The 26,784-nt window shown below is 44.3% G+C and overlaps 1 long non-coding RNA gene across 1 annotated transcript in view; it reads left to right on the plus strand.

Moving 5' to 3' along the window:
* The window catches only part of LOC134095958 (uncharacterized), a 121,725-nt gene that overhangs the window by 73,721 nt on the left and 21,220 nt on the right, over window positions 1–26,784 (plus strand). The gene's annotated exons all lie outside the window — the stretch shown is intronic.

A 26,784-nucleotide genomic window follows, 5' to 3' on the forward strand; every position in this document is an offset into this window, starting at 1 on the left:
GATTTTTTTAATAACACGTTGCAGCCTCTGTCTGTGTACAAAGTTTTCCTCCATCAAGAATTACATGTTTAATAGGTCCTGACAGTTCATGGGCTCTCGTTCCCCTGGGGTCTCCCAGCTAATAAAATAAACACAGAGGCTTTATCTCTTAACCTTAGTTCTCGGCCTGCTCGGATTTCTGCAAAGACTTGCCCACTGCCTAATGAACATCCTCTCATACATTATGTCATCTTTAAGATAAACTGAATTAGGCTGGTCAAACATATGGCCTAATGTATTGTCCTGTGATTCATTTTTTTTTTTGTGAGAGGGTCTTTCCAAGTAAGCTGGCATGGATGTCTAAGCATAAATCTATTGCATGAAAACGGTGTGCATTAAATCTCAGGGATCTGTTATGGTGTTGCAGTAATTAATAGCCTTATGCATAATTGAATCACATTAAGGCGGGTTAATAAAATTGAAGTGTGACAGTCAAAATCTTTTAACTGATGTCAATCATCACAATAATATAATACCACCGACTCAAAGTAAATAAGCACCAACAGTACACTTAACCTCTCATGCTCGGATCTGTCTCTTTAAAAAGCTGCTTTTATTGGCCTGCTCTTATAATCCTTTGCTGCGTAGTCGTGAAGTATCTTCAAAGGGCAAATTAACGCTGAACACTCTGAATGGCTATATCACCTAATAGTGTAGCTACAACAGAACATTAACATGGCGGTCTCACTACATTGCTTCAGCCTATTTTGAATTTAATCGTAGCCGGAGAATCGTTAGTGCGGGGGGCCATAGGAAACTGCTGATGTATTAAAGAGTCATACAAACATGCAGCAAAGCAGAGGCAGCTAAGCCCTCAGCGCTGGCTGACGGTGAGGGGCGTTGGCGCTGCTGAACCGCAGTGGCTGATCTCTCAGCAGACTTCAGCCCATTCTCACCGCTCACCCCCGGCCCAGAGCAGCCCAGGCCCTTGTTCTTTACACATAAGTGCATTTCCCCTTGTGATAAATTCCACATGGCAGAATTCTCTCCTCAATGGCAGAGAGAGAGGGGGAGAGAGAGAGAGAAAAGCAGTTTTTGTGCTACTTTTTCCCCCCCTCTTCCAAGTTTCTCAGTTATTAATTGAGATCATGAGTGAAAGCTTTCAGTGAAAGAGTAGGGGCCAAGACAAGAAATACTTGAAGTTCTCCCTCATAAATATTCACACCCAATATATTATGCATATTATTCTTAAAATACCACATAAAATGTGTTTTTTTTTTTTGTGACTCCGTCTTAATTTTGCATATGCTTTTAAGTAGTGTACATTAAAAAATAATCACCATTAAATTGATGGCAGGGGCAGCTTTGGTTTTGTCAATCAAGCCGGAGCAAACCATCTCTGACACTCCTGTCTCCCATCACTTAAGCCCTGCACAGCACAGGCATCATTGTTGGCTTCAGCTTTAGCGAGCCAGCAGCATCAGCAAGAAGCTCGGTGCGGCGCGGCAGCGCGGCAGCACTTTAGACTGAGTAATGTGGCGCGGGCGGGCAAAGGTGAGGGGAATACAGTGAGGCGAGAGCAGGGAATTTACGGCGCCGGCGCCACGCAGGCCCAGTTCACACTCCTGCCGTACGCTACGCCGAAGAGCAACGATCCCAACGGCCAAGGTTCATTTGTTTGACATGACAATCACATTCATTCTTTTTGTCATGCGTTGTGGAGTGTAAAAATAGTAATTGTCAGGGTTGTTTTGGAATCGCGGCAGGAGGAAGGAGAGCAGGAGAGCGAGAGAGTTATCTGCCATGTTTGAGAGCCAGTATTGATTAACGTCTGAGCTCTGATTGTGTGTCTTACTTAGGGCAGACACGGTTAATTTAACAGCATCCTGCTCCTGGGCCTCTCGTCCCACAACAGTGCTATAACAGCAGCGGCGTGTACACACACACATACACACATACAGTACACGCACGCACACACACGCACACATAAACACACACACACACAGAGACACACACACACACACACAGAGAGACACACATACACAGACACTTATTGACTTGAACAGGTTTTATAATCAAACAGCATCACAACAAGCCTCGCCCCACGGCCCCAGCAGTGCCTGCGCACAATGACAGACACAGAGAATAACATATCATAGCCAGGAGTGTCGGAGCAGGCAGCACAGTCCTGTGTGTGAGTGTGTGTGTGTGTGTGTGTGTGTGTGTGCTCTCCACAGCGTTTCCTGTGTCTCCCTGCATCCTCTACACGCGTTCAGCCTGCGCGCGCGCTCGGCGCTCAGAGACCTCGGCACTAATCTGCGCTAACGTCTCCGAACAGGAGGGGAGCGGGATGGGCTCTCTCTCCGAGACGCATTTCCCATGCAGCCCAGGCATGTAAGTCTTTAAGGGGTGGGGCGTCTTTGATCTGAGCAATTTACCACAGCTAATTATACAAACGGGGTAATAACAATGGGAAAAAAACAAGGCAACTTGTGTGTGTGAGAGAAAGCAAGAGTGTGTGTGTGCGCGTGTGTGTGTGTGTGTGTGTGTGTGTGTGTGTGTATTCTCCCTCTGTTTACAGGCACACAGTCAAGCCCTTAAGCCATTGTGCTCTTCCCTCACTCACTCTCACACACACACTCACACACTCACACACACATATTCATGTCTAATTCTCAGAAGTGCCAAACAGGATTTCCTGCCGAAAAACACAAAAACAACAACAAACAACAATAAAAGCCTTTGAATTGGGGAGGGAAAACAAGGCATCATTATGCATAGTTATGTACAAATTCCTTAAAGTTGTTTGATGGAGACACTGTGACTCTCTTAGATTTTAATTGACTATGCTGATGGTACATCTCTGATTCATGATCGAATTATCATATCTTTTAGCCTTCAGGGTGAAGGGGGAAAAAACGAGTGAATTGAGGATCTTGTTACAATGATGGCAATATGCTATGTAACAAGCTATATGAATTATCAGTTCATTTGCTTCCCTTATTCCTCAAAGGACACATTGCTATCAACTCTCCAGGAATAGAAAGTTCTCTCACTTTTAAAGGTTCACAATTAAGGAGGCCAGGGATAACAAGCTCCTTTCTTCTCTGCCGGAAGTTCGGAAATCTTGTACAGTGGAGGAATACAAAACCTTAGATGTACTTGGAAAAGTAGGGACAACGGCTGTGAATTTTTCATGTGAGACAAAGCTTTTTTTTGTCCAACTGAGAGAGAATGGAGATGAGTCATGGAGGGTCGCCGCTATTAAGACGGAGTTTCGCCTCATGCATTAGTAGCACATTCATTTTGGAATCACAGTCCTCGTTGAGTTCAAATAATGAGCATTTAATTATTGACAGCAGATGAATTTTTAACAAAGGCGCTGGGGTTTCACTTGGTTGGACACATATGGAGAGGTATTAAAAAAGACATGCTGCGCTCCTGACCCAGAATACTCCTCTCTCTTTCCACTGGCTTATGAAATGGCCAGGCCATATCTACATCCATATCTACTTGCACATTTCCCCAACCAACTGAGGGGAACTTCATCACTAGAACTTACAGTACAACACTTCATGAAAAAAATTAAGTAGTCACTAGTATTAAATAATAGGTTGATATGCCGGTTGAAGGACAACCCATTTCTGCTTCTCACTGAACTTGTGTTTACGGGGCATTCATTTTCTTGAATTTTTTCTTCAATTTTACAAATGAAACGATTTTGACGTGATGTCCTAGTTGAGTTAAATTTAGTCCTCTCTTCAGACAGCATTCTGCAGAAGAGGCTTTGACTTGTGGTGGAGTGAGACAAGTGCTGTCTTACCTGATCTGCCTTGATAGGCTAGACAGTCTGAGAGCCCGCTGAGAGTATTCATGCCATGTACCATTCATAGTCCCTTTTGGCTCTATGAGTGACGACTGCTGCTGGGCATTGTGAGGGCACACTCGGGGGGACCAGCTGAAGGCATGTCCATGAGCTGCGGACAGCCAGATAGAATCGTGCTGTCATGCCAGACAGGGGGGGCACAAGCCACAGGACTCCCTGTGTTATCATGCCCCAGCTCCACTGCCTGCAACATCCCCATCCCAACCCTACCCCAGCCTAGCTGTTGCCCCGCTATCCCCCCGCCATTCCCTTAAGTGCCCCCGTCTCATGTGCTCTGAAATGCAAAAAGGCTCTGAGATTAGGGGATGACAGCCAGTGAGAAAAGCAGAATTGGGAGAGTGGTCTGTCTTTTTTGTCTCTCTCTCTCTATGTACAGTATGTGTGTGTGTGTGTGTGTGTGAGTGAGTGTGCGTGTGTGTATGTGAGCATGTCTTTTGTCATCAGCTGGAAGGGATAGAAGGAGATGCTGGGGGGCTTTGGTAAACTTCCTTTTATAACACATTTTTTTGTGTGTGTACTTGCTATCTTGTTAGAAAAAGAGAGTTTTAAGGAAAAAAGTCTTAAGTCAGCTTCTGTCCTGCAAAAAAAAGATGGTTTGCACCAGATTGAAAAGTTGTACATTTGATAATCTATGCACATTTATATTTACATTATCATCCATAAGCAGGTCTGAGCTCTTGATCGCTTTTTTTCCCAGTCATCCCGTAACTATGCGCACTGTTTTTATGGTTTCGCCATCACATGACATGCATCTTCTAACAGTTAAAAAAAGCAGGCAGTGGTTTTAAAAAGGGAGAACCAAAAAAAAACAATTTCTCTGTTATTCTCAAAACTTCAAACGTCTGAGTCCTGGAAGTGCCCCAAAGCCAAATGATAATAGCTGTCCCAATCAGCATGACAAGGAGCTTCCTGCGGCCCCGGCTGCTCCCACACGAGCCTCCTTCAGCGCTTGCAAATGTGTTTAAAATGCCAGTATTTTACAGTGAAGCTCCGTCAGTAAATCAGAGACCCATGCAGGCATTCCTGCACTCGGCTGCCAGTCCCCAACGCTGCAGCAGGGCCCTTTGTAGTGGCACTGTATATCTTCCACCCGAGACCCATGCACTGTGAGTGACCCACGCCAGCTGACATCTTAATTAAATCTTTAGGATCCCGTTAAATCCTTTTATTGGGCGGGAGAAATATGGGTTTGTTCTGGAGCCAGGAAGGTCATGTCGCCTCCCCGACGACGGCTTCCCGACGACGCTAGGCATATTGTATCCATATTTATCGGGAGGGGCCCCTTGCTTGTTGTTGTGTCTCTATGTGTTTTTGTAATAAACATGCAGCGATTTCGTCTTCGACACCCGGAGCCCTCGGGGGCTTGATGCTGTGGATGATCGTTTATTCACCCCCAATCCTCACAGGAGACCCCCCGCCTGGCCTCTGACAGCAGAGAAATGTCATTACAGAGCCTAATGAATAATGAAATCCGCCGCTCTGCGGCCACGTTTTTTTAGCCACGACTTTAATTAACACCACTGAAGGTCACTTAAGCGGCCTCTAATGAGATATTTTGCAGCGTTATTTGTGTTTTCCTCGTGTTTGATTGTGAGGCCGACATGGACTGGCGTACCTGGTTTCAAAAGGAAAGTGCCTCCCTTGATATGAAAGGGCAATGGCAGCAGAAATCGTTTGCTTGTGTAACCTGTGCATTAAAAGAGTGGTTCCCCCTTTAAGTGCAGGAAAAACAAAGACACTGATAAGTTATTGAAATTGTAATAACGTTTAGTGAAAAGCCTGCTCACTGATGCACTGCAATACCTTCACACAATGTACAATCAGGGAATCATACACTACAATGTGAGACAGAGAGGGAATGTTGTGGATAATTTAGTCTTTTCACACACATCCGTCTCTGGTTTAAAGAAAATGTGTGAATCAAATCTCGAGAGAAAGATGAAAATGCTTTGGGGGGGAAAACAGTCACACGAATGGCTTTTTTTCCCTCCCAACTGCACTGTGATTTTTATTTAAATTGTAAGTGATCACTCTGGCTTTTAGTTACAGCTGTCATCTCTCATTAATGTGCATTACAGAATTGCATCAAAGTGCACGAGGCTGCCTGTGATTAATTTATACAGCACTTCATATACATGGATGCAAGCTTCGCAGGTGCAGCAGCAGCAGACGCAGCAACTGCTTAAGCAGAACCAGTGTTTGAGACGAGGGCACAGTACCCTCTTCCCCCCCACCCTCTCAAGTACAGCCTCCTTTCACAAAGTAGTCCCCATCCCAACAACTTTATTCCCACAATCCACAGACACAAAAGGCATGGGAAATCCTTCGAAGTTGCATAGCCTACACATAACGATTACACTTTTGAAATCAGATGTTTCATTTATTGTCAATCACAGTCTGATTAAACCCAAACGACAATTTGATCCATTTTAACCTTGTGTCAACACCAATCAACGTCTGTAACCAAAATAATCAGTCCCCAATAGTCATGCCCATTTTGATCGTTACATTTGCAACTGGTGCCATTGAGAACCTCTTATGTCCCTGTACATCAGGCATAAAATTATTTATCGCTAGTAAAAAAACTGTAGTGTGCGTTGATAGACTATGGCTTGCTTCATTTCACAATCACGGCCTGACATTAAGACAAACAACATCAAAATTATGTTTTATTTCATATGTGAAATATAGTTAAAGTTTGTATTTCAGATTTCTGACAGTTTTTTTCACCCTGAAATCACTGAAATATTTCCCAGTCAGAGTGCTTTTCGCTGCTCCTAAGCTGCATTTTTGTTATATTATGTAATATCACATTGTGCCACAGTGTGAACATATTGACTGAAGGTTCAAAAGTTGATCTTTTCAAACTGTGAATATCTTTGTTCTGCCTGCCTACCTGTACTGTCCCTTGTATAGTACTACTCCTTTGACATTCAATGGCTTTTGAATGACATTTTGACATTTTTACTTAAGATTCTTTCATTATTCTTTCCACCTTTACCATTCCATGGCAGACTATTTGTTTCGGTACTGCGTTTCAAGAATACATTACAGTGTTGTTACATGACTTAAGATTATACAAAATTGTTTTCTTTTTCAAGAGTCACACTTTCTTGCTCTCGTGTTGGGGCGGTGGTAGTGTAGTGGTGGAATGATGGAAGTTTCACAGCCTCCACCATTGTGCCCTTGAGCAAGCCACTTAACCTTAACACTGTTGCTGTGGCGACAGTGTAATCCCTTGTAATATAGCTGACATATGTCAGTCATTTTGGACGACAGTGTCTGCTAAATTAATAAATGTGAATGTTGAATCTTTCTTTTCTTACCACTTCACAATGGAAAGTTTGATTTAAAGTTCCTAACATATGCTAAATGTTTAAGGAGCTACCATGGAAGCATCCCTTAAAATCCGGTTGTATAGCACTGTGGCTGCCCTGTGTGAAGTTGCTCAGGGCATTGCTCTTAGCATGAACAGGTTTGGGTATCATCATCATATAGTTTGTCAGAGAGTGAAAAGTGAAGCAGTTGTCCTGAGGCTCTGAAACTTTAAAAATGCAATACGCTGTCCAAAAAACATTCTAGACTTAACATATCTATTCTAGATCATACAAATGTGAAAACAAAGCCAAAATCAGTGTTCGCTTTTAGAATATATACTTTTTTGATCCCGTGAGGGAAATTCAGTTCTCTGCATTTAACCCAATTTTAACCGAATTAGTGAACACACAGCACACAGTGAACACACAGTGAGGTGAATCACACAACCCAGAGCAGTGAGCTGCCTTCCCAACCAGCGGCGCTCGGGGAGCAGTGAGGGGTTAGGTGCCTTGCTCAAGGGCACTTCAGCCGTGGTGGACTGGTCGGGGATCGAACCGGCAACCCTCCGGTTACAAGCCCGATGCGCTAACCAGTACACCACGGCTTTTCTTTTGATAAATCCTGATTCTCTGTTTAGACATGGAATAAAGAACCTACCTACACTGTGATAGTACTGTAACTTTTTTTCAGACCTACAACATTAAATCTAGCAGCCTTTTTCATTAGGACAAAATAACTACTGTGCATATGGCAGCTTAGACAAAAGTTCTTAGAACAAAGTTCCTTCCAGGTGAAACAGACCCACACACGCACTATTGTATTCACTGGAACTATTATCTAGTAGAACTATGTCATCAAGTTTTCACGAGCTCAAACTCTTGGAAGATCTGCAAACCCTCACACGATGAGGCTCCCTCTTCTGCTTTGGGTGGTCAGCGGACCGTAATAGTTGTCTTTTTTTTATAGATTTATCCATTTCAGAATTAGTCCTTAATGCCACTGAGTGCTAGGAGGCCAAAGCAGGAAACAAGGGGAGTGCCAAGACTGGTGCACACATTTTCATGTTTACCGTGTATGTGAGAAAGCGTTTAATTCCTGCTGCCAATTAGCCATCGCATACAACACCTGACATGGTGAAAACCTCAGTGGTAGTCGACATTCTCATGGCCTGGAGCTGCACTGTATCACCACTGAGCGAGACCTGAGTGAGATTCTGTCTCCGTGTCTCGAGGTTTGGCACATCCTGTGATTAAGCCCTAGGCCCTAAATCACCCCCATTCAAATGGCCCCGGCCAGCCGTTTCCAGCCGGGCCCTGTTCGGCACGTGCGTAATTGGAGCGAACGTGTCAAAACCATCTCTGAGCGGGGGCCCAGTTCTGTTGCATTCAGGTACACTAACACGCGCATGCACGCACACACACACACACACACTCACACACACAGGCTCATGTTCTGGCCAACCTGGGTCTCTGTCCAAGACGGTGGAAACAGTGAGGTATTGTGCTTCTCCTTGAAGCCCAGACTTAGAAAAAGCCTCCCGGTTTCTCTCTGTCTGACTCACCCCCGCCACCGCCACCCCCCCTCTTCCAACTACAGAAAAGAAGGCCATTCTTGTAACATTAAAGAGGAACCCGTGAATGTGCCTTTTAAGTGCCAAAAGAGTGAGATGTTTTTCAGATAACATCAAGCTGCTAATGATTTTAATAAGAGCTCCTTCTAGATTCATTTTTTTTTTTTTTTTGCACAGAATACATCACACTAAAACAAAATCAATGAGTAAGTTTAATTAGGGTCCTTTTAGACAGCCTCCACAGCATTTTCCTCCGAGGCCTGCCAGGGCAAGGATGCTGTGCTGTATTTAAACCAAGCTATTTGACATTTAGATGTAAGGGGGGAATAAAAGGCAGGGAAACAGTAACAAACACAGGGACAGTTTTTGACAGTTCTTTGTCACACAGGAGAGAAGAAAGGGGCTGACTGTGAGATGGTACTTTGAAGCCCCGGAAATTTGTAATGAAAAATTTAAGCTACGAGAGAGAGAGGCAGAGAGAGAGGGAGAGAGAAGGGAAAAGAGAGACAGACATAGAGAGAGAGAGAGAGAGAGAGAGGAGAAGGGGGGAGAAGTCGAGCTATTCATTTGGCCCTGCATACATTAGCGCTTGTAATTCAAAGGTTTTGCTATGTGTTTTTGTAATTTTGACTCTAATAAATATCTTAGAGAATTGCTTTGATATTCCAAGATTGTCTGTGTGGCTGGCATCCATTAAGAGCGCAGGGGGACGCGGGAGCATCAGGAGCCGGGCTCTAATGAGAAGGTCATCTCTCTCTAATTATCACCGACTCACGGCTCAGACTCAGCCCTTCAAAGGGCCCCAGGAACGCCGCGCCTGCTGCAGACAATGCTCTTCATTCACACACGCACACACACACACACACACACACACACACACACACACACACACACACACACACACACACACACACACATAAAGACGACTTCTCTCACTCTGACACACACACACACACACACACACACACACACACACACACATACACACACACACACACATACACACACATAAAGACGACTTCTCTCACTCTGACACACACACACACACACACACACACACACAGACATGACCCACCACTCTCTCTCTCTCTCTCTCTTTCACACATACACACACTTCAGCCTCTCTCCCGTGCACACACCACCCACTTCTAACTCATACACACATTCACAGACACTCAAGTGCAGTTTTGCCTGACTACATATTTTCCTCTCTTCTTTCATTGCCATGTTACAAGTGTTTGTTTCCAAGCACATATGACATATTTACTTTTATGACAAAGTGTTCATTTTAAATAGAGGATCATGTACAATTGTATGTTGTTGACATATTCTAACTTATTATGAAATGTGTTTCCCGCACATTTTAGAGATACCTTGGAGTATAAGCTATATCCTATACATATTTATTTCCTGTTGACAGTCACTATTCTGGTTGGTTTAGCTGCTTTTGAAGTGTACTGTACTGAGTCATTAATGATCTCTAATATATACTTTGGTGGTCTTTCTAACCAGCACACAAAGCACAATTAACATAATTGTGCTTGAAAGAATGTACATATGTGTACATTTATCCTATGACTAATTCAACATTCATCACATTGTAAATATTTAAACACTAATTAATTATCCAGTAATGCAACAATCAGCCCATTATATTATGCTGCATATACAGTAGTCGTCACACAAGAGAAAGACAGAAATAGAATGTATTCACGCTGATAATGCATAATTATCTTCACACACAAAAAAAAGCATCTTTTCATGTGCAGATTTGCAAGAACAGAGGAAGAGCACGATTATGTATGCATGCACTGTATCCTATAACAGAGTGTGCTCTCAGTATATTCCAGAAACACACACACACACACACACACAGACTTTGTTGGTGCATCTGGGTATGTGTGTGTTTTCTCTGTTAGTCATCTTTTTCCAGGCCAGAAGTGTAGTCAAGTTGCATGAAATAAACACAGCAGATAAATATGGTTTGCTTGTACATTTCGTATATGTGGAAATGTTTCCCATGTCAGTGTGTCAGTCAGGCCTGTCTCTGTGTCATGGGGCTTGGAGGAGCGGAGCGGGCCCTCCTGTGTAATCCACAGCAGCACACAGGGCTTTGACTCTGACGCGGTCACATGTCTGTGTGTACAGCCATCGCTCTGTGTGGTGACAGCTCTGTGCTTAGATAGGTGGAGTGTTTGCATTGCAGATGTTATGGGTGGAGGATAGGGGTGGTGGTGTTGGGGAGCAGGCTGGGGTTATATGTGTGTGTGTGTGTGTGGGGAGGGGTGGGGGGGGTGGAAGTGCTTGGTGAGGGGCATGTGGTGGGGTCGAAAATAAACCTCCCTTCGTCACTCCCCTCCGTTTCTGCGCGAAAGAGGGGGAGAGAGGGAGCAAGCCTGATTCTAATTACCGCCTGACAGATTCGTCCTGGGACGGCGGTGCTGTTTACACGTGAGAAAGTGATGTTCCCCCGGATCCGGCGCGCCGTTGAGGGATATTCCGCGCAGGAAACTCGAGGGCCCAAATTGTTCCACTTTATCAGCGGGGGTAATTTTACGAATCCGCTGGCGTTAATCCTTCACAGGTCATTGGTTATCTTCATCGTGAAACGCCGGCCCTGCAGCGGAGAGAGCTCACTCTCTGCCCTTCCTCCTCCTCTGCAAATGAGAAGAGGAAAGGAGACGACAGACTCAATCCATTCATGTTGCATTTATTTCAGAATAATTAAAATATGTGTGTGTGTGTGTGTACTGTATGTGTGTGTGAAAGGAGTCTGAGGCCTTTGTGCAACGATGCTGAGAAACAAATGATAATTTATTTATAAGGAGAAAACAGGATTGGGAAAATAGCGCACACGTTTCATTATTAATGACATTTTTCAGGCAATCTTAATTTATACAGTCCTGTGATTTTTTTTTTTTTCCCTCTCTCCAAGTGAGCCAGAGAATGAGAAGGGGGGGGGTGGAGGGGGGTGTGAGGGGTGAGGTGGGGTGGAAATGTTTGCGTTGCTTTTTTTTATGTGTTGTGTTGATTTGTCAAAAAGATGGAAGCCGCAGATCCACCCACACAAAGCGGCGGCTGCCAGCACACAATGAGGCGCATGGGAAATGAGTCTCATATGGACGACGGCCCGGCCTGCCTGTCTGTCTGCCTCCACGTGGCCTCCCCAAGTAAATTACTGCCTCCAAATTAATCTCGTTAAGAAGGGTCAGCGCTGGCATGCCATTGAGGCGCAGTCATTTAAGCGGCGGGCGGAGGAGGAGGCGACGACACCAACCGCCCACCCACCCACACACACACACACACACACACACACACACACACACTCTCCGCCTGCCGCGGAGCCTGCACATACAGTACAGTAAATGCACCCACCCACACACACACACACACACACACACTCCGCCTGCCACGCAGCCTGCACATACAGTACAGTAAACGCATCCACGCACACACACACACACACTCCGCCTGCCGCGGAGCCTGCACATACAGTACAGTACTGTAAACGCATCCACACGCACACACACACACACACACACGCACGCACGCACACGCAAAACACATGTGTAGCGCTTCTCCGAAGACCCTCTGTGAACTCTGAGGCGTGCGGCAGCAGGCAGGGAGGCCCACCACTGTCATTGTTGTGCTGGCTGCGGCAGTGCATGAGTCAAGGAGATGACGCACAGAGCGCTGGGCTGCTCATGCTGGGGAGAGAGGGAGGGAGGGAGGGAGGGAGGGAGGGAGGGAGATGGAGGGAGGGAGAGAGTTCTTGGCGTCGGTTTGGGAAGAAGCCACCATCAAAAGAGAGAAAGGGCCTTGTCTTGAGTTTTTCGTTGAAGTCTTTTTTAAGCATCCTCTGTGGTTGAAACAAAGATGAAAACATATTTATACACGCACAGCACACACATCCACACACGTGTGTGTGAGTGTGCTCAGATATGCTCTTAAGCAGCACACACTCTCATGCTCCTCGGGGCTTTGACATCGGTAGTTATTGCCATAGATGACAGTAATTTCACTTTACACAGAGCTAGTCAAAAAGTATAGCCATTTTTCTTCCTAATGCACTTGCACAATGCTATATACTACTCGGGCAATTTTCCACTCTAGTTCAGAGGTCTAAAAACACCTACTCAAGATGAAGCCCGAGAGCTCTGTATTGTGTGTGTGTGTGTGTGTGTATGTGTGTGTGTGTGTGTGTGTGTGTTTTTCCTCTTTTCCCTCCTTGTAGAATAGTCGTGTTTCCACCTCGCTTGCCTAACAGTCTTATCAATCGACCGCGCTGGTCCTGCGTGAGTCGGCGACCTCTAATGCATTTCACATGACATCAGCGTCCGACCGCCGCGCTCGCTCAGCCCCGGCTCAAACATGGCAGCCATTAGCCTCCTAGCGGCCCCAGCTGCTCCCGCTGATGGGGAGGTCAGGCCCGCTGTGGGCCCGCGACTGGCAGCGACTAGAGTGTCGCACACTGGCCGGTCCCCTGGGCGGCCCCCTCTGAGTGTATTCAGTCTGACAACCGCCATCGCCTGATCCAACCCCCCCGCCCCCCCCCCTCCTCCTTTCTCCCCTCATATCCCATCCCGACGCGCCTATTATCATGAGGTCCCGTGAATACTGTGCATTCTGGAAAGTGGCACATAAAAGAATGATCAGGCAAAGCTTTCAGACACAAGTCGCCCCCATGATGGCTGGCTCTTTGTTGAACAAAATGGAAATGCAGCGGCAAGGGGCCGTACCTGTTGAAAGCCCCCGGCGACGCTGCCGCTGCTCACACATGGCATTATGTGCCTTATTATTTATACCGGCCTGTCAGCTAATATCACGTGCGTGTCTCCGTGGAGCACTCTGTGCCATCCTTGAAAGTCACAGCGCCAGGCACCCAAAAGTTCTCCAGACAGTGGCCCGCTCACCGGGGACCCTCTCCCGCTCGCTCTGAAGAATTCATACGCCGAGCTATTGACATAATGCATCTGTGGCGGGTCCGAGAGGCATTCTTTTTCATCCCGTGCTGGCTGCTCGTGCTTTTCCCCCCCTCACTCTCACACACACACACACACACACACACACACTCACTCTCATTCGCATTTTATTACGTTTCCATCTCAGGGTCCCTGCGCTGCATTTTTAAAGAGCACATTTGAAACAGTCACTTCACATTCTTGCACGATCCAAATTGTTTTCTTGCTGTATTGCGTGTGAATGTTGGCAGCGTTTTTTTTTTCTTCTTCTTTTTTTCTTTTTTCTTTTTTGCACGCAAACGTTTTGCCGCTGAGAGTTTATTTTCACCCGACTGCGTGTCTCTCTAAATATGAAGTAAATTGTGAGCAAATGCAGTCATCTAAAGGATGATTGTGATTGCATTGAAAGCATCCATTCCCATGCTGAGTGTTGTGGTTTTTTTTTGTCCGCCATCGTTTGGTCTGTGTGTGATTGAATGCTTAATTGCTGTATGTAATATCACCCAAATGCATAGCTTTCCGCCACAAAATCCAAACCTGCACAAATCTCCTCCCCAAGTGGAGAAAAAAAAAATAGCTAACTGCTGAGGAAATGGAACTGGGTATGCAAGGGTTAACAGCATTGTTCAGTCATCTGGAGCCAGTGACATTCTTTATGCAAGAACGGCCCTGATTAGAGGGTGAGTTTTAATGGCAACTAATTAGCCAACCTCTTTAGCCCAGGCGTAATGATCAAACGAGCTGTCACCAAGTACCTGATACAATGATCCGCTCTGCTCTTGATATGATATTTTATTCCTCTGCAATTACGCTCCCCCTAACCACGCCTGCCCCCCCCACCCCAACTCCCCCCCTCCCCCTCTAGCCGCGGCACGTGTGTGTATTGCCTGGAGCACACATGTCAAATTAAAGAGCAGCTTATGCACCTGATATTTAATTATTGCCCGCTGCACTACTGTGCACAATGGGAAAATGTCAAAGCAGGAGATCTGCGCTGAGCGGCAAATCCATGCGCCACTACGCTACACTACTGCTGCTGCACACATGCACAGATGAAATATGCACGAGCAGATGAAACCATTTTCTCCTGAATATTAACCTACTCGGTCGCACTTTGGCTTCTCCTTTCTTGTTCGTCTCCCCCATCAGACCTTTTGTCATTTCTGCGTGCAAGTATTGGGAGGGTTTGCATCACCTAAACTGGCCCACATCACGCAAGCTGTGCAGTGGCGGAAGCTACCTCAAAACTGCTGAAGTTACCTTAACAGAATTAAGTGTGTGTGTGGTTGAGAAAGTTCTATAGATGTCTTGCAAATTATATTACATGCTTTGAAACTGCTTGGTCTCTGTAGAACATCCTACACCTACCAAGTACCTTGTGTACGTGTTCTTGTGCATTTTGTATTTTTCATGGATCTTCAAAATGGAAAAAAAACTTGTCATCTGTTACATATTCTCACTTATCTACAACATTGCTGAAAATGATTATTGGTAATTCAGCTAAATTGTTTACACTATGCTGCCCATTATGTAGAAAAGGAAATCGTTGCTTGGTTGAACCCTAATGAAATAATATCCTCTAAGCCGTAGAGGGAAAAAGTTTAGCATATGTTTTTAATGGTTCATGGTGGCAAGGCTTCACTGCAAGGCAAAGCTATAATTCAGATGATAATTCATTTATTTTGCCTAACCATGAAAGTTTTATTCTTCTTTAACCAGTATTTCAGAATCCCAAGCCGCCTGCCTGTCCTCTCATGTTCTCTGTGTTATTTACGACTGTGTAAAATGTGATACTGATTATAATTCTGTCTATAACACACTGTTTGTCCCCTCCTTAAGGACCTAAATAGCTCCTTTTTAATTGACTTATTCTTCCCATTTATTAAAACATTATGTGGCGGTCAGAGCGCTCAATTCCTCCCTTTCCCTTTTTGGATGAACCGACGGCGTTTAGCAGAAATGTATCGGTTTACTAATTACACATTTCCCTCAAGAAGATTGTCATTTGGATCAGTTTCTGAGCATCTTTTTTAACCTTTTCACCAGTGAAAGTAATATGGCAGATGACTTGCATATGCACACAAAGGGCTCCCTGAAATGTCCTTTTTAACTTTGCATACACACACCCCACAATCTTAATCTTTCCCCTTCTTCCCTCTGGAGCTGCAAATTATGGCGAGCATATTTGTACATAATGATAAACAGAGGCCTCCCAGTCCTCTTTTAAATCCCTTATTGGAGCCGAGCCTCTTTGAACAATGATGTGTTTCAACCGGCATTGTCAAGCCACGTCAGACTTGTGTTCCCCCATCTCCAGAGACGTGATCTCCCTGACCGCTCCACCACAGACGCAGTAAACACTTGTTTATTAGTGCTCATAGCATTGTCAAGGCCCCGCTTCCTTAAACAAGTTCATTTATCGGCTCCTCTGACTGCTTTATGTTGCCTAATGCTTTATGAATGTACGGGATTAATACATTAATTGGTACAGCTGTAATAAATTAGCAGGGAGTGGGTGGCATGCCTGTGTTGATTGACTTAAAAGCCCTCCCCATGTGTTCTTGCCACAAGCTATAGTTCTCCAGAGCAGAAGTGACTGCACTCCTGGTGTGTGTGTGTGTGTGTGTGTGTGTGTGTGTGTGTGTGTGTGTGTGTGTGTGTGTGTGTGTGTGTGTGTGTGTGTGTGTGTGTGTGTGTGTGTGTGTGCGTGTGCGTGCGTGTGTGTGTGCGCGCGCGTGTGTGTGTGTGTGTGTGTGTGCAACTCTCTGTGTGTTGACTCAGGTGTTGACTCCCTCAGGTGAGAATAGCAAGAAGCTTGCGGGGTTCAGGGCTGCCCCCAGGAGAGCCAGAGGCTTCTCCTGTGAGGCGCGACCTACACGCGTGTTCCTCTTTTCAGCAGGGACCTCCTCGTCACAGTTGTACCCCTGAGGCAAGCCTTGGGGCGGAAGGGCTTGTGACAGTGTCTTTTCAAATGCTCCACGGTGCAAATGAGTTTTGAGAGAGTTGAAGAGCAAAAAGTAAGATGTTTATGCGCTGCAGTCACAGAGATGTGTAATTTCTGTATTGTTATGATCCCCTTTAGAGACTGTTTCCCACATAGAAATGAAACAGTGAACACATTTTTTCAGTATGGCTCAGTAAAGTGTTTTTATCTTTGGGCTTTTTAGCTAACTTTTGTGGATTACTACGAAATAAATGTATGATCATTAGTGTCTAGGACAGCTCATCATAAGTTCCTGTATTCATTACATTTGTGGGGCTTGATCTCTGATGTTCATACGACTAACATTTTCACGCAACATGAACATGTAATTAGCAGCAATGAAATAAGTACCTCTGTCATAGCATTACTTGACTGAACATCAACAGCAGAAATTAGAGGACTGTATAAATTGGTATTTGAAAGTCATAATGTGAGACTTCGTGTAAAAAAAAATCAGACAGTAATTATATGATCCATAAAAGTACTTGATAACATTTTAGAAAACTGTTCTGAAGTAAAGTTACATCATCTGACGAAAGAAAATAATTAATCGTTCAGGAGCATGTCGTCTCTGATAGATGCTGCCAGGTGCAACATTTTTCACTTTGCGAGAAAATCACTGGATGTACTTTTAATGATCTGAAATATGGCTGGTCCTCTCGAGATCAGGCAATAGTTTTAAATGTGACGATTTGTAAGCCCACGCCTTCTACGTGCCAAAAGGTTAAAAAGTACAGTCCTCCCCTTTCTGGAGTGCACATTTACTTTCAGCTTGGCGCGTGTTTTTTAGCGAGCTATGTTTTGTTTGGAAATAAACATAGACACACACACACACACGGCTCCATACTGTGGCTAATGAAGCCAAACCTGCAAGACGACTTTGCCTTCACCTTCTTGTCCTTCAGCAGCCGTCTCCGATTGTGAATCCTCATTAAGAAAGAGGCTGAGAGCCATGCTCTGTGCGCCGATTTTGCATTAAGGAGCACCTCCCTCCCCCTCCTCTCCCCAGCACCAGCAGACATCAGAGGCTGGTGGGGAGAGAGAGAGCGAGAGAGAGAGAGCGAGAGCACCTGCTCGGTTAGCTGTAGCGCCGAGCGCAAGGCAATGGACGTCCCCACAGTGTGCCCCAGATGCCAATATAACACAGATGTCACGGTGTTGTTCCAAAACCACAATCGCAACATATGGTAATTGCTGCGGAATTATTTTCTGGAAGGCTCCGAGCGGACTGATAAAATAGAGAAGTCGGCTACCGCTGCCGTCCAGATCGAGGGGCCCCGCCAAACCTAACTATATGAAATGTCAGTTACACGAGCGCGAGCCCACCAGGTAAAGCTATCAGCGGGCAGTGATAGCCATCGCAATCTTAATGGCGAACGGAGGTGAATTATTCCACAGATGTGCACTTGGAGATGTTAGTCTCCCCGCGAATGTAGATTGTTTGCAATCCTCCGAGTGCATGCCCTGGATATCCTCCTGGCTGGCCCGGTCGGTGTGAAGTTTAATACGCGCTGCCTGCTCTGCACCGCACAGCACCGCACCGCGCCGCGTCACACTCTGATAGATTTACCTGAGACAAAAGATGGCTTGGGAGTTCAGACGGAGTGGGACCATTGGGGAAACACGATGGAAATGGATCACTTTTTTAGAGTTTGGTTAAGCGCTGTCGTAAACGTTCCCTTTTTAAGAATAACAATGAGAAGCGGCATGGGCGGGTGGGAATGGGGGTGGGGGGGACTGAGAGGGATGTGTCTTTCTGGGCCTTCTCTGACCTCACTATGAAAAAGTGGTTTCATGGCAGTTCTCACATGATCACATTATGATTAGGGAAAGGGGCGAGAAGAAGGAGAATGCATCCATGTGCCAGCGATAACAACGGCAAGTCTTGAGATTCCTTCAGTCTGAGAATTATAATCTGTAATCATTCCACAAATGAAGTATTAGTCCTTCAAGAGCCCTAGAAATAAGTTATTAATATGTGTTGTAAAGGCACATTTGTGTTTTCTGTGTGTGTGCGTGTGTGTGTGTGTTTCTGTGTTTTATTTGTGGTGTGAAAGCATGCGGCACTTTACTTGTCATATCTATGCATTGCTAGGAAGACTGTGAAAGCATCAGCACATTTTTCAGAGACATTTATCAAGTGTTACAGCATGACATGCGGTCATAAATGCTTAAGCACTTCTACGAAAGCGTTCACATTTGTGTACTTCGATACTTAGTGCTGAAAAGTGTCCATTTTCTCAACCTCTTTTTATGAAAAGTTTTGAACAGAAATTGATTTTCTCCCAGTCACTGTGAAAACTTTCAAACCACAGCTATGTCACTACTTGTTTGAATATAAGGGGCTCATTTTGTATAGTTTTATTCACTGGATGATGGTTCCCACCGACTAAGCACTCATCATATGTGAAGCAATGTGTGCAAGAACACTTGGACAAAATTTCAGCAATGGTAAAAAATGCAATCTGGTGTGTGTGTGTGTGTGTACAGTATGTGTGTGAGTATGAGTGAATGAGAGAGAGATACACGCGTGTGTGTGTGTGTGTGTGTGTGTGTGTGTGTGAGTGAGTGAGAGAGAGATACACGTGTGTGTGTGTGTGTGTGTGTGTGTGTGTGTGTGTGTGTGTGTGTGAGTGAGTGAGAGAGAGATACACGTGTGTGTGTGTGTGTGTGTGTGTGTGTGTGTGTGTGTGTGTGTGTGTGTGTGTGTGTGTGTGTTTGTAATGCCCCGCACTGCAGAGTGGACTAAGTTTCTGGTTCTGCACAGCCGAATTTGGACATTATTCATCCTCCTGGCCCAGGCCTGAAAATGAGCACTGTTCTGCTTCTGGAGACTGTATTTTTACAGTCCAAAGACTACACATAAATACACACATATCTGGCCAAACACACACACACACATGCTCTCATTCACTCAAATTCATATCCACTCCCACGTGAACACACATAGAGTACATATACCAAGAGTTGAAATGTATACATACACACTTTTTCACATGCATGTCATTTATGCATGAACACACTCATACACAAACACACACATACATGCACGCGCACATACACACAGATCTTGACTCACTGGGCACGAGTTGATGGTTTGTGATTCTGATCCATGGTGTTTTAGAGCTCTGTGCTGCTTCTACCTTGATTTTCTGGCGCCACCATCTGTTCATTTGTATAATGCACCATTTAAATATGAAGGGTAAGGAACGTGTACATTTTGTTTTTTAAATCGTTATTTCTAATCAGTCATTTTCTGGGATGTATATGCATTTACTGGATATACCTTATTTTATGACGTGGTATAATCTGTTATTGTTACATACAAGAAGATACTGTACTGGAGTCTGTAAACAAATGTCTTCTAATTATGAAAACCTTTAAGGTTTAAACAGTCTCTGAAACAATCCAGTGTAGTCTATATATCAAAATATTTACAGCGCATATTTACTGTACCTAGGGAGACTGTAGATGATGAATTTCCATGTGACTAAATAATATTCTGTAGAAGATACAGATTTGGCAAAGTTACCATTATGTGGTAATACAGTACATGATATACATCTTGTCAAGACCTGATCTGATCACAAACAATAGCAAGAACGATAATCTCTAGATGCTCAGTAAGAACTCCCCTATAGTCTTGACATGACTGACTCTATTTAATCAGTATGATTGCTTAATTAAACAAGTATTTAGCCGTACCAGAGCAATGGTTTAACCTCCCTATCTGCCCATATCATATCATGCAGGGCCTGCTTGCCTTGCAGATAGTGGTCTGGGAGTAATTGGCTCAATGGTGCTATTGATCAGAGGGGTATGAAAATGCCATGAAAATGTCAATTGTTAAGTTCATTGATTAAGCAGTAAAGTTGGGGCGGGGTGGGGGTGGGTGGTCCTTTTGGAGTATTTTCCTTTGCCGTTGCAACATTGTGGAGTTAATAAAAAAAAACGAAACGGAGCCTAATGACGGCAAGCATAAATAAACATGTGATGCAGTGGAGGCTGAAGGGGAGGGAGCTGAGGAGTGTGTGTGTGTGTGTGTGTGTGTGCGTGCGTGCGTGTATGTAAGCAGGAGAGAAATAGGGGGAAAGAGAGAGGCAGGGAATGTGTGTATGTGTAAGCAAGGCAGAGAGAGAGAGTGTGTGTGTGTGTGAGTGCGCTGGTGACGGTGTATAGATGGCTCTCTTCATAAGACCTGGGCATATTGATCTGTGGAAATGAGGCTGCCGAAAAGAGGTGTTTGCCCATCAGGGAGCTTGCTGCTGGAGGCAGGAGGTCATCTCACTTAAAAGGAACTCAGGTTATCAAGGTCCTTATCAAGACTCTTCATTTGCCTTTTAAAGCAGGGCACAGGGATTAGGCCTGGTGGGCAGAAAGGGACCTGTTGTTTCTCTTAGGCTTACTCTACTCAGCGGAAACCCAGCTGGTCTCTCTCTCTTTCTCTCTCTCATTCTTTCTCTCCTATCTCTCTTTCCCTTTCCCCTCTCTCTCTCTTTCTTTCTCTCTCCCTCTTCTCATGCTCTCTCTTTCTCTCTCTGAGTAGCAGAGGCAGTGAGAGAAAGAGAGAGATAAGAGAATAAGAGAGACTGAAAGCAGGCTATTTTGGAGCGAGTCTGATCGATTCTGCTCTCTTTGTGACACCCATGTTCCTTGGTTACTGTTGCTGTGTCACAGCGATGGACAAATAAACGCTGGACTTGATAAACGTATCCCCTCAAATAATAGGTAAACTGACAAAATACTGCTGTAGAGAGAAATTAATTAGAGAAACATGTACATTGCTATGCTTACATTTTTACATTACATTCACCATTTTCACATTTCACACATTGATTTCTAAAGCCGACTTTTATGGTAAAATACGAAATCTGTGCATTTGTGTAGAACAACAGGCACTGGCAAATTGTAAAAGTGTGAGTGTAAACAGTAAGATGCATGCTACAAAACTACATTTAGGGGACATTTGTGTGTGTGTGTGTGTGTGTGTGTGTGTGTGTGTGTGTGTGTGTGTGCACGCATGCGCACAGGCAAAGGTGTGCATACAGTGCATGTGTGACTTTTAAGTGGTTTGATGGAGCTATGTTGTATTCTCCTTGCCTCACACCAACACACACACACACACACACACACACATAGCATATGTACAACCCCACATCGACAAAGCAGTCGCAGGGAGTTGAAGCTTCATGTCAGCTTTATCAGAAATGAAAGGTGAGAAAGTCTTTTTTTCTCACCTTTTTTCCCTCCCACACGTGTGCCATCCCTTTGCCCAAGACGCAGAGGTGTTGTTTGGTTTGATCAAACTTCAGCTCATCATCACCCTAAATCGGAGGCACTCACTGCTCTTTCCTCTGTTTGTGTTGGTTATAATGGGAGCTGACAGTGTTTGTGGTGAGTGTGTTGGGTGCAGCGTGTGGGTACTCTGCTCTGCCTTTGCTTGTGTTTGACAGAGGAGGAGATCTGAGCTGAGCCACGGTGTGAGAAGAAGGGGGAATTATATCAAGCTTTGTGGCGGCGCTGTGTGTTTGTGTGTGTGTGTGTGTGTGTGTGTGTGTGTTGGGGGGGGTGCTAAACATCTTTCTAAGCATGAAATGGGAAATTGACTAAAAAGTGGATACAGCCCACCCCCCAATACCCCCTCCCCGCACACACACACACACACACAGAGAGACACCCTCTGCGGCGGCGGCCCCAGTGTTTGCTCAGCTGAGAGTAAGGCCTGTTTGTTTTTAAGAGCATCGGGCGCTTCCTCCGCCACAAACGTACTCCTCGCCCCCACAGCCAGCCCTCGCCCCACTGTACAGGCAACGTCGGGGAATTAACCATGCAGAAAGCGACGGTTTCAAAGAAACGTGTTCTTCTTTTAAATGGATGAGGGTTGAAGACCCCCCCCCCCCTCCCCAACACACACAGACACACACACAGATACACACACCTACACCCTCCCACCCAACTCTAGTAATTGCTTTCTCATGACTGATATGACTGTGGCTCCTTACATAAACTGTCTTGCACGGGCAAATCTCCCAAATGGGTTGACCAGTGCCTGCATTTGGGGGATTGGACCCAGTCTGATGATAAATAATCGCACTCCGATTTACACACACAAGATGTCTTCTCTGTACCCACTGAAATCTACCCTCCTCCCTCCACTGTCCGTGCATGGGTGAACGAAAGGGGGAAAAAAAGAAAATTAAAAAGAAATTCGCCTTCTAGGAAGCTGCCTTTGATGTGCAATATTCTGTTTGATTTTCTCATTTTAAATTGCATGTGAATTATTCACACAGGCTGTTATGGGGTTCTCAGCAACAGTGTGCACATTGTTTAGTGGGGTTTAAGTCAGGGACCAGCATGTGTGTGTGTGTGTGTGTGTGTGTGCTCTCTAAGCTGTGTGTGAAGAACGCCTGATAGAGATAAAAAATGGAGGTGGAGATGTTGTACACCCCACTCAAACAAACACACACACACACACACACACACACACACACACACACAAATATACAGTAATCTCCGAGATGCAGACAAACACAGACACACTTATAAAATATGTAAGCCTGCATGTGCCAATGTAAATATTGGCAAATTAATACCCTAGCTAAATGAGAGTAATGAAAAGCAGTAATGATAGATTGGTTTACACTGCATAACAAAACAGAGATGACTGCTACATTGGTCACTGACAGTCCTGTTACACAAAGGAGATGTTGCACATATGAGGCACTTTAAAGCCTGGCACTTTAGATGTGTCAATGTTGCTTTTTATGTTGGTGGTTTGTTAATGGTAGAATTCTGATCAATTTAAGCCACAAGCTCTTGGTCGGCATTATTGATTTAACAAAGACACAACGTGCGGTCCCTCCTCAGATGTCACTGCTTTCTGGCGGAGGACAACAGACATGAAAGCCTTAAAGAGGAGCACTCCGCGGAGGCAGGCGCGAAGAGACACAGTTAGATTAAATAATTATAGCCGGCACACCACCACGGGCGTGAAGAGGGAGAGCTGAGATTGTCACCTCCTGCTGCCTCCGCCTTTAATATTCTCACTGCACCACCACTGACATCCTGTCTTCGGGTGTGGAGGCAAAAAAAAAAAAAAAAAAATGAAATAAATAAAATAAAACAGAAAAGAAATAGCAAAGTTTAAATGATGGGCCCCATTGGCAGTTGTCATAACAGTGGCTACCACATTTTTCCAAATGAGAAAGTTCGTTTGAGATGCAAGGACACAAGTGATAAAGGACTGTCGCATGTATGATATGTTCAGAGAGCTGTGTGTGATAATGTGAAAAATTGAATGCTTGTTTTGTTTAAACACTTTACTCAGAAAATCTGTTCAATTTATGAGTAACATAACGACAATAATTCAGGCAATCAATTGCGTTATTGTGTAGAAATACCAATTAGTAGAGGTGAGATATTAAAATTCAAATGACCCATCTTGTTCAAATTCAATAATGGAAAATCGCTTGCTATTGTTTCCTTCCACTTTACAAGTTTAATCAAATGGTCTACCAGGTTCCTTGTCCATGAACTATGTCATGCAGAGACAACAGTGTGCCCTTGACATTTGGTACTTTTATCTGGAAACAAAAGGGTTTTCATAATCATACTAGTATGAATGAAGTCTGTTCATTGAAAGGAAGGGTTATTTATAGTACTAATTTCACACACACAAACCAACTAGTGGGGAGGACTTTGTTAGAAACCAAGGGCACATGCAGGCAACTCTACTCCCTCGTTCTTCTCGTCTCCGTCAGGAAGCCGTCTTGGAACCATAAAAGTAATTGGTAATTTGTAAAGCGTTTACTACCTCACATCTCCCATAAGTTCACAATTACTGCTCTTTTGTCTAATTACTTTTTAACATGATGATGGTGATAATGAGGCAGGGGGCTTTGTTCTCTGAGCTTTGTTGTTCCCTGGTGTTAATGGAATGCCTTTAGATGAAAAATTGCCAAGAACTGGCATGTTAATCACAAGAGGGCGTTTGCGTTGAGCTTGGAGAACAATTATTACAATACCACCCACAATCCTGTTTTAGATGTTGTGCAACAACAAAGATGGGGAGTGCATATTTAGCTAAACATAGATGTGGCACAAAACCTTGGGTGCCGTGTAAGCGAGCAAGTGGAAATTGGAAGTTTTCATTATAGTCTTCCATAATTTATGACTCGCTGTATCTCTGGAGACTCTCCTCAAATGAGTAAATAAATACCATTGTAGTGTACGACTCGCCTGCCCCTGCCGTTAAGTAAAATTGAATCCTCTCCATTAAGTGCAAAGTCGGCAAGGCTTTGAAGATAATTAGCGAACACGCTCTGGAATGTTGGCGGGGCTTGGCAGGTGCGTTTGATCAGTGACATCAGGCGAGATGAGCGTTGACAGGGGTGGGATGTCAGGGGGTGGGGGTGTGTGTGGGGGGGGGGGGTGCAGGAGGGAGGTGGGATGGAGAAAGGAGGAGGAGAGCTGCAAAAAGGGGAGGGGTGGGGGCAGAGTTTGACTCATCCAGTCAATTTTAGCATTTTTAACATGGGGGGTACAAAGACAGCCATGAGGTGGCCCATGAATGAATGGAGCGACTGCCTGAAACTGTAGATTTTGATTGTGAAAGCAGCAGACTTTTCGATTGCCTGCACAAAATGCTGTAGATGGAGATGTCTCAATGCATCACTGTTCTTTTCACCGAAGTGCACAAGTTCAAAAGAAAGCACTGAGAACATAAACTTATTTTTATGCAAAATCCATAATTCCAGTGCATACAAATAGAACATATGACTCTTCTCTCAGATTTGCATTCTGTTATGAGTATCACAAGTCCCTTGGAAAGCTATTAAGCTGCTTTTTTTTCTCTTCCCAATTATGTGTGTTGATAATTACTCTGCTTTCCATTCTCTTTGCACGGGGATAAAATAAAGAAAGTATAAAGTCAAGTGAGATAAGTCACATAAAGCAGCACTATGGCATTTGGATAATCCAGTGCAAAAAAGGGGCAAACAGCTTTAAATGTATTTAGGCCATTAATAATTTATGCTATTGTGAGAGGACTTCCAAAGGTGACATGAATGCACAATGGAGCCCAATTAAATTAGGGATCTGAGGACTCATTTGCAGATGCCAGCAGCATAGTTTATATATAAATGCTAATATTTGAAAGTCAAATTAAAGTAGAAAAAGGCTTGTAATAACTGTTAATTAACTCTTGTTTTTTCTTCTCTCCATCGATAAACTTAGGCTGCCGGAGCCATTCATGGTGTTCGTCTTTAAGACTTCGGACCACAAAGATAAATTTCAAAGCTCGGAGTTATGCCTTTGAAGTGGCTATTCTCCGTAGATTAGATATTATTTTAAGATCCCTTTGTTTAAAAATTCATTTTTATTATCCCTGCTTGAAATGCCTTGCAATTCCCCACTCAGCCAACCATCAGTGCAATTAACATCTTCGATCGAGACCATATTCCTGATAATTAATACGGACCTCATACATCCCTTGTGATAGCTTGCAGGGTTTGACTCTTCCCGAGCAGCCGTTCATTTGCAGAATCAGTTTCATCCTAATGAAAATGGAATGTGAAACTTTAATGAACAAGCCTTCACAGTCATAATAATAAAGACTTTGAAACAACACTCAGGCCAGCTCAACACGCAGCCTGACTGAAGCTGTGTAACGGCATCAAGCCAATTAAGCCTGATGATAAATATTAACACTCGTGGGTGTTGAAAGAATAAACAAGTGTTTTCGAAAAGACTGTCATTAAAACTGTGTTCCAGAGACTCACTCAAATGTAGCGAAAATTGATCGGGCCTCTGCAAACCAAACACCATTTTAGTCTGTGAAATTGAATATACTATATACTGTATTAGAGCACATATTTTTCATGTGAAATGAATTCATAAACTTTAATGTTATTATTCATTCTTAGAGACTGACATACATTTAAGGCTGACTATGATATGCTATAACTAAAAGATTCAGCCTTTTTCAACTTATATGGCAGGCTATATTTTTTTCCTAAACTATGAATGTCAGTCTCCTTCCTCTTTTTATCTTTTACTGGATGGTAATGAAGGAAACAAGGGGCCTTTG

The sequence above is a fragment of the Sardina pilchardus genome, chromosome 11 (assembly GCF_963854185.1).
Source record: "Sardina pilchardus chromosome 11, fSarPil1.1, whole genome shotgun sequence".
NCBI lineage: Eukaryota > Metazoa > Chordata > Actinopteri > Clupeiformes > Clupeidae > Sardina > Sardina pilchardus.